General features: G+C 33.9%; 1 long non-coding RNA gene across 1 annotated transcript; it reads left to right on the top strand.

Moving 5' to 3' along the window:
- The first annotated feature begins 36 nt into the window (after positions 1-36).
- Positions 37-2,235, top strand: LOC136064729 (uncharacterized). Its single transcript, XR_010626339.1, has 2 exons — positions 37-363; positions 2,062-2,235. It is a non-coding gene; the product is annotated as an uncharacterized LOC136064729 (long non-coding RNA).
- The last annotated feature ends 7,587 nt before the right edge of the window (positions 2,236-9,822 follow it).

Here is a 9,822-nt window from a genome sequence, read left to right as displayed (position 1 = left end):
TTCAACTCATACCCTAAATATTCGCTCTCTAAAACCTAGAAGAAACCCCTGAATTGAAAGAAGAAGAAACCTTAAACCCTAACTTTTCACTTTCGAAATTGAAAGTTGGAACCAGAAAGACCAAAGCTTGATTCAAATCGCTTCTGCTTCTGGTCTGTGAAATTTTGTAGTTTATATAAACAAATACATTTCTATTTTTCAATATATATATATATATATATATATATACATACACGAAGGCACTGTGATCAAAATACAATGGCTATGGACGGTAGTTTCAGTCTTCAATTTTCACTCCAAAGGCTCCTTGATTGTTGCCCAGAGCTTCGGTCTTTCCTGCAGTTTGATTCGCTGGCTAATGAGGTAACTCTCTCTCTCTCCTCTCTCTCTCTTTGTTTGGTTGCTGAGAAAATTGCAAACTTTTGCTGCTTTTTGTTTTGGGTTGGAGAAATTGTGGGTTTTGCTAAATTGAGGTTTGGAGACATGAAAAGTTCAAAATTTTGTGTTTTTTTTTGGTTTTGGCTGGAATAAGTTGAATTTTGGATATCTATATGGGATTTTGGTTACTTAGGAATAACTCAAAGAGAGAGCTAGTTGGACTAATTGAAAATTTTAATTTGAATGATTTTTGTTTGTTTGTTTTAGTATTACATTTTTTTTTTTTTCATTTGGGCTTGTGCAGAGAGACATTGTGACAGAAAAAGAGTGGTAAAGGTGCTAGGGAGGTGCTTCTGCATCCAAATTATACCATTCCTTTGATGGGATGTTTTCGCCCGTCTTAGATCACTCTAATCAAGTTTTTGATATTGGTTTAACATAATATTATAAAAATTTATCCTTAAAATATATTAAAATTTGAAATAACTTAAAATATGGTTCACCTTAAGAAAGTGGTTGTTATTTATATGTTTTTATTTTCTTGTTGTGTAGGAAATAAATTCTTCACATGATTTATCAGACTCAATTTCTACTCTAAAATATTTCAGCTCATTAATTAGAACTATTATGAATTATAAACGAGTCTCTCTAACACGTAACCCCATAAAACACATAAAAATCCTTTATTTTCCCCATTTTTACAACCCAATACCATTTCATCTTTCTTTTTCCATTTTTAGCTCGAAGGCTAACCTAAAGTTTTAGTATCATTTTTCAACTATTAACGGAGCACAAAAACAGAACAAAGAGAAGCAAAACAAGCAGTAATTATATAGTTTTAGTAATTTACACAGTTACTAAAACTAAAAAGAGCTACGACAGTACTTTGTCGAGCATCCTGGATAATTATCATTCTATCCTTTAGACAATTTTGTGATAAACCGAATCAAATGAATAGTTTTTGTCAAAGATCTGGTTTTGATCTTAATTCCTGAATTTACCCGGTTTTCACAAGTTTTTACTAGTTCGGTCTGTTTTTTTCTTTTTTTGGTAAACTTAGGTCTGGTTTTTAAAGCTATGGTTTAATCTTAATACCCATTGTTGAAATTCCATAGTTAATGAGATTTCAGGAAAATTACAAAGTCAAAATAACACGTCTCTCAACAAACAAACAATAGAGCCGCGAATATGATTAGAACTTTTTTCTTTATAAAGTTTATTTGCCACATCAATTGCCAATTATAATGCAACATCATATTAAATTTTTATTAACTATATAAAAAAGGGCAATGTCTCTACAGTGCTATTTTGGTTGATTGAGCCACCTTGTTTTTTTTTTTGTTTTTGTTTTGTTTTTTAGTAGCTACAGTACCATAGGCACTGTAGCTACAGTAGCTATAGCTTTTTTTTATTATTATATATATTGTTATACTGACACAACAAATTTTACAATATTTTTACAATTATTGAGGTGTCAATTTCTTATAAGTTAAAATAAAATATAAAACTGTGACTAACCACAACTAAAAATAAATGTTTTATGAAAATGTTGTGACACTTGTTAGGTGAATGTGTAAAAAGTACAATACTTTTGGTTTGTTGAATATGTACATTTTTTTTTTCAGTCATTGATTTGGGCACTTTTTTCTACTAACTATATAAAAAGAAGCAATGTCTCTGCAGTGTCTTGTAGATGAAGATGCTGACGAAATTGGCCAACTTAAGCTACAATTTGCAAGTATGAATATTTGCAATACTGAATCTGTTGCCAACATTGAGTAAATTGAGATTGATGTGTAATTCTTATAAAATATTTACTTATTCTTCTTTACTTAATATATTATGTTTATTTTTAAATCTTTTTTTTTTTTTAGTTTATCTTTCTAAGTAATCTAACTTTACTATTATTGTAAATGCAATAGGAACATGTGCATTTAAGAAAACCAATAACTTGCTACTTTGCTGGCTTACTTGTTTTATTTGTTTTAAGATCTATCTCTTTTTGAATATGTAAACTTGTAATAATATGCATTTTGACAGTGAACTATTAACATTGAAGACTTTTTCATCATGAAATTATGACTATAAATAATTTTTGTCATGCTCAAAACTATCAAAATTGGAAAGATATTAACAAGTGGCATTAAGTGCAATTCATTTTCTTAATTGATTTTATTTATTCTCTCTAAACAGGTTGTCATTAATTTGTTTTAGTAATTGAAAAAAAAAAAAAGTTGTTTGAAAAATACGGATAAACCCTACCAGACCGAAACTCGATTGACCCACTTAAAAATGACCCGTTTTGTCATGTTTACCTTTGATCACGCTTAAGGATTCTTTGCTAGATTATAAAATCCTTTCCTGAAGTACATTTCAGGGAGAAAAGGACATATACTGAGAAAAGAAAAATTTTACTTATAGCTAAAGAAGTTATTATTCAGACTTTCTCTTTTGGGATCTGCATTAATCAGAGTATATTGTTACAAAAATTAGCCCTTTAATTTATTTTTAATAACATTCAATTTTAGCATGGCATCGGCACTTCCTTGCCAAGTTCTTATGAATGCCGCAACACATTCACATAACTATTGACTAGATCAAGTGGAGCAAGCACTGAATTCATCAGCCAAGCCACTTTTCGATGGCAACAGTTTCTGTTTAATGCAAATGCCAACTACAGTGAGCTTGGTAGATGTCATGTAAAATACGTTCATTAAATTATCTAACTGATTATACAAGCTAATCTGCAATTTTGTAAGAACGTGACATTTTCTTATATATTCTTGACTCCCTTTTCTTGGGGGTTGAAAAACGTTTCATATGCTTACTTTCAGAATGTCAAGCAGCTGATGATTGGCAATCAAAAGTTTTATTTGTTCTGCTGATTGATTTCCTTCCAGACTTATTTGCTAAGATAGCAAATAGTAGCAAACAGTATGAGGTCATCTGTGTGTATTTCCATATTTATGAAAGTATGAAACGGTAATTCTTTTAGAAATGAGTTCACAAGGAGCCCAAAAGACACAAAATTCAGCTATCTGATATAGCAATATCCAAAGACCAGGCAATCTGATACCGCATACCCCAAGCATCTAAACCTGTATTCTCTTACTAATATCTAGCTGTAGGTTCTACTAATCCCAGAAATAGTTAGGGAAATCATTGGTCCAATGAATGCCAAATAGTGGGAACTTGGAGGCAGATCAACATTGGAGGTGAACACATTTAACATATACAGAAAAATACACAAACATACCCTAAAAGTAAACATTCTAGAAATAACATGAAAATATTATCATCCAATCCACACAAACAAAAATACAAATGACATCACAAATTAAGTAAAAAATGTATAATGGAGTACGAGACAATTAATGACACAAACAGAGCTAATTTGAAAACCCAAGTCAGATAACAATTTATAACACGACATCTTCTACTTGAAAAATTGCAGCAAGGTAGATGTACCCTGCACAAACGGACAGAAACATTGTAACGAAATGCTAAAGAAATTTAACTGCAACTCAGCTGTCCCATGGTTTTTTCAATATAAATAACCGCGTTTCAATGCTTAATACTTGATAGGTGCAATAACTTCAAGCTGGGGGCCAAGCTTCTCCTCAGCAGTCTTCTCAGCTTTCACCCTCAATTTTGTCAACTGCTTCTTCCTCTCATATGCAACCTGAGCTCTCTCCTTTCTCTTCCTCTCAAGTTCCTGCAGGAGCAAAGAGATTCACAAGCATTAGAAAGCACTCACACAACCATTAATTAGTCAAAGAAGAACAATCACTTAATAATGACTACATAATATGCAGACAATGTTAACCCTGGCAAGTTCTTCATAGTGTAACTTTCAGACAAGTGAAACATATATCCAAATAGCAAAATAGACAATTACACAAATGCCAGCACGAATACAGCAAGAAGAGATTCAGATATTGCTTAATATTTCTAAACATTATCCAATAAGTTACTCAGCATCGACATTTAATTGGGGAATCAACAACCATTATAACATATCAATATGCAAGAAAATGCCCATATGAAGGCAAATAGCAAAGCTATTTCAATATGGTTAAAGATATCGTTGAGAAAAAAATGCAAATATCTAAAATAAGAATAGTCATAAGAAATTGACTGAACCCAGAAAAACATAGTTCAAACAGGAGTTGGGTAATTGGAAATTTTGAACAAAAGAAAAAGACTATTCAGGATGACTTAAACAACAGGAGAATTCCTCTTTTTGATTAATCACAATTTCCAAAATAAAAACAAAGCACCGACAACAGTGCCACCATGAATTGGAAATGTAAAGCAACAGAACACATTAAAAGAAGTAAAATAAGACAAAGCAAACACCTCTTTACAATGTCATCTCCCATTATCATCCACAATAAAATTAAATATTATGGAACATGACACAGAACAGTATAGTAATTGTTATGCTTTAAATGTAGATAAAATGCATTAAGAAACTTATATATAAAAGTAGTCATAGTGGTTCCATCCAACCTCAGATGAAAGCTTGCCCAACAAACAGTACTTATGTCCAGCCTAAAGCCACAAAACCCTGTGTTTATTATATATATATATATATGTATATTTTTTTTATTTTTAGAAAGCAGAAGACAATTAATTAAAACATTTGAAAACTAAAGAAAAGAAAAGAAAAAAAAAATGAAAAAGAGAGAGAGAGAGAGAGAGAGAGAGAAAGAAACAGACTTGAGAGCATCAGGAATGACCATCCTCTTGATCTTATCGTATGGTGGTGGAATCCCCTCATAAGCCTTAAATCGAGCAAGCGCAGCAGCTCCACGCTTAGTCTTGTGAGGAATCATTCTACAAATAATAATAATAATAATCAAAACTCATATTATATATTAAAGAAAGAAAGAAAGAGATTGAGTTGTGTTGATACAGATCTCTTCACATCTAACCACCACCACTTTCTGACCATTGAGAAGCTCTTTCGTCGATGATCTGCAAGCCCAAAACTTTGAAGAGTTTCATTCAAGATAGTTTTTTACCTCTTGCAATATACCAAAATTTCAACTCTTGATCGGTAGAAATCATTATACTAGTTTGCCGCAAGTTGTTTATTTACAACGTGAAGAGTAAAGAGTTAAGGGCTGAAGAAGAAGGATTACCGGATTCAAGCTCTCTTGTTTTTCCAAGTTTACTCATCTTTTGTACAGGCGATTATATCCAATAGCAGTATAAGAAGATAAAAGACATTTGTTTTTGAAAGTTCAACATGGGTATGAACACCTTGAACGTTTAGACCCTCAAATACAAAAATATTAATTTGAGCTTTATATCAAACAATTAATGTGCGGAATATGATAACAAGGTTATAATAGAATTGATAAAACAATCTAAGCCAAATATAAACACATCCACAGCAGTAAATATAAGGCAAAGATAAAGGAAAGAGAGATGCAAACACACAGACAACACACGATGTGTTATCGAAGAAAAAACCGAAGTTCTCGACGTAAAACCTCTCCGCCGTCCTCCAAGCGGTGATAAAATCCACTAAAGAATATAATTGGGATACATGAACAGCAGAAGACCCTCCAAGCCTAATCTACCCAAGTACCTAAACCCTCCAAGCTTCTTGCTCTAACGATGTTGCGCCGAACCTATTTCTTCTTTAGCTTGCCGGATTCTGCTACTTGACCATAGCATCAACCAATGTATATTGATTCCTTTCCAAACTACTTCCCTAAGCACCAAATGGACATTCTCATAGACGTGGGTGTGGTGAGATAAGGGTTTGGTAAATAACCTCTCAATGGTATGACAATGGAGAGGAAGAGAGTAGAGGAATTTGTAGAGTCTCTTTAGATGAAGATTAGGGATGAGGCAATCTTGTTTTTCTCTAGGGTTTTCTCTCACAAAATTCTCTCTCGAATCTCTCTCAATATGATGGGTATAATGGTGTATATAAAGTAGGGTGAGAAGGGAATGCAAAATGTCATTTTTTGTCAAACAGGGCAAGTTGGCAACTTGGTCTCGCGGCTTGTCCAAGTCGCGAGTTCAAGTCGCGACGTAACGGCCTGGCCAGTCTGGAACTTTTGTCCTGTAGCGTGACAGTTGGCGCGACCCTTCAGCTTCCCAGTGTGCCTCTCACGTGCCAACTTTTGGCGGCTAGCCAGTCGCGATCCACCCGCGAGCTCTAACCGTGAACCTCTGTTTTTCTTGCACACTCTTGAGCTTTTCTTCACATCTTCTCACACACTACCCTTACAATTTTCCCACCTAAATACAGGGTTGCTAAGAGCTAAATTACAAGCAAATTGGTCACGGAATAAAGCCAATTAAATGGTTGATTAAAATCAACCTTATAGTTTTTAAGTTTAATTCAAATAAAGTAGATAGGATTAGGATTGCATTCTTAGTTTCAAAGTTGTGTTGCATTTACCATTAAATTCAAGTCCTATAATGTAAAATAGGAGGTTGATCTTGGTTGCCATTATTCATGAGGTTACATAATCATTGGTATTTAATATTTACTTTTTAACTATTTATGTACGTGAAAATATATGAAAAACCCAAAAGGTCTCTCTTTCTTTTAGTAGATTGGTTGTCTCAAATAAACTAATTAAACTCAATTTATTATTTCTGTCTATAACTGTATGTATTCATTTATGGTTTGTGGTAAAAAAAAAAATTCTTTGGATAGATGTGCGCAAAGATAAAGATTTGCTTTTAATTTTTTTTCTTTGGTTAAATGACTTAATATAGTATGAAATGACTATTTTTGTTCATGTTTTTGTTTTTTGCATATATCAAAATTACGATATTTTTTTCATTTCAAATTTATAATATCACAATTTTTTTAATTGTTAGCAAAATCTTTAAAACTCAAATTATCATGTGTTGTTAAATTTAGTAACAATGCTTTGTAGGGTTTCTCTTTAAACTAATTTAAAAAGAAATTATGTCATTTACATAATCACTTTTCAAAAACACTTACATTAGATTATCTATTATATACTCTCCTCTCATATTTAAAAACACCCACATAACTCTCTCACCTTCTCTCAACCCAAACCCACAACTTCTCACCTCTCTCTCAATTGCTGTTGTTGCTATGCTTATTCTTGTATGTCAGTTCTTTGATGATTTATATGGATTTTGTATTTAGGTTTAATGAGTATATGGGATCTAGATTTAAGATAGGTTTGATGAATTTGCAAAGGTTGCTGGGATTCAAGAGGAGATAATGAAGGAAGAGAGCTAGAAAAAGGGAGAGAATTAGATGGGAGAGGTGATCCTAAAAAAAAAAAAAAAATTAAACATGTATCCAAATTCCAAAACCAAACCCCCCCCCCCCCCCCAAAAAAAGAAGAAGGAAGGATTTCGTCCCTTTTCGGCATACTGCTTTGTTCCATGATGTAATTCTTTTGTTTAAAAAAAGGAAAAAGAAAAAGAAAATTTAAATGCAATGATACATTGATACGTACATACAAAAATATTTTAAGGGAGAAAAAGAAAATATTTAGAGAAGATAAAAGTAAAATTTTGGTTGCTTTTGAGGGAACAACTTTCATGAAAACAAAAGATAAGAAGGGATAAATTTTGAATTTATCTAAAGAAATCTTGACCTCTTAAATCTAATTTGAATCAGAATTCTCTAATACTCCCCATTTAAAAGATTAATTGGTATAAATTTAGTATTTTACAGTAGAGTTTGTAACCTAATAAACTAATAAGATTAGGATCTATAATCACTTTAGGACTCCATGTAGAGAAGGAAAATTCCCGACCTATCACAAGCTGACACGTCACACTACCAAGTTCACAAAATGCAGCCAATTACAAGACGCCACATGCTGTTGCTAGGTTTTACTATTATTATTCAGAAGCCAACAGAAATTTGCTAGTGTCATGCAAGAACCAATCATGCATCAGCTCGTGCAAGCGATGACATAAGTAGCCTCGCACATGTAAGCAATGACCTAAGCAACCTCACACGTGTAAGCGATGACAAAAGCGAACCAATCAGACTGTGACATGTGTCACCAATCAGACTTCGCCACGTGTCGCTCATCCACCTCAAAACTCCTATAAATAGAAGCCTTCCTGAGACGTTTAGGAGGACACCAAGCCATTTGAAGCACTCAGAAGTCCAGAAGCTCTGCCGGAACCAAGCTCTAAAGCATTCAAGAATTTCAAGAACTTCAACTTCGAATACGAAGAACATTCAAAGAGAAGTCATCCAAATCATCCGCCTAGATCTAAAAGTTTGTGGGAATCAAGCCTAAAGTGTCCGAAAACATCAACAAATCACAAATCAGTGAAGTTCTACAGATCCAAGCTCCTAAAGCCCCGAAGAACTTCCACCATAAACCTTCAAAGACGAAGAACACACGAAGAACACGAAGAACGCGAAGAACAAAGGATTTCTAACAAGCTCATAGCCGGAGATTCATTGTAATTCCGTTTCAGCAATCTTCAATCCATCCCTCAACCAAATTGAAGGATATTTTGTGTTCAAGTCACAATCATATTACCATAAATCCAAATCAATAAGTCTTGCAAGGAGATTGAATCAGAAGATCACTCTTTTATAATCACAGAGAATTGTACCACACATATTCAATACAAATTCGTATTTGTGCAACTATTTTACTTGTTTGATTTATTTTGAACTAGAAATTTAGTCGTCTACACTCCAATTACAAAATATATATGCTATAACAATGTGTTACTATAAAGGGACATCAAGACATCTTGGGGAAGGAGACCAAGCCATCTGGAGCACAAGTAGCATCAGAGAAGATTCAAAAGCACTTAGAAGTACAAAAACTCTGCTGGAATTAAGCCTTGAATCCTCTAGGAACTTCAAGAACTTCTGTAACAACCCCGCCCCAACTGTGAAGATATTGTCCGCTTTGGGTCCCATAGCCCTCACGGTTTTATTCTTCCCCAAGTTGCGTTAGGGAAAAGGCCTCTACACATTGAAAGGAAGTCATTCCTTATAAACACATTCTCATATGCTTCCCTAGGTGATGTGGGATTTCATGGAATGCAAGACCCCCCTTTTTGGGTCACTACAATCCACCCCCCTTACGAGCACACGCATCCTCGCGTATGAGACCCACATTTCCGGGTAGGGCATGGCTCTGATACCATCTGTAACAACCCTGCCCCAACTGTGAAGATATTGTCCGCTTTGGGTCCCATACCCCTCACGGTTTTGTTCTTCCCCATGTTGCATTAGGGAAAAGGCCTCTACCCATTGAAAGGAAGTCATTCCTTATAAACACATTCTCATGTACTTCCCTAGGCGATGTGGGATTTCATGGAATGCAAGACCCCCCTTTTTGGGTCACTACAATCCTAAGCTTTGATACCACAATTGTAACGCCCCAAAATCATAAGCAATAAATGTCTATTTAATCTGAATAATCCATAAAAAAAAACGTGTATAAAAGA

The sequence above is a fragment of the Quercus suber genome, unplaced genomic scaffold (genome assembly GCF_002906115.3).
Source record: "Quercus suber isolate HL8 unplaced genomic scaffold, Cork oak 2.0 scaffold_749, whole genome shotgun sequence".
In the NCBI taxonomy this organism is placed as follows: Eukaryota; Viridiplantae; Streptophyta; class Magnoliopsida; order Fagales; family Fagaceae; genus Quercus; species Quercus suber.
The sequence above is the reverse complement of the archived record's forward strand: the minus strand, read 5'-3'. Positions and strand labels throughout refer to the sequence as shown.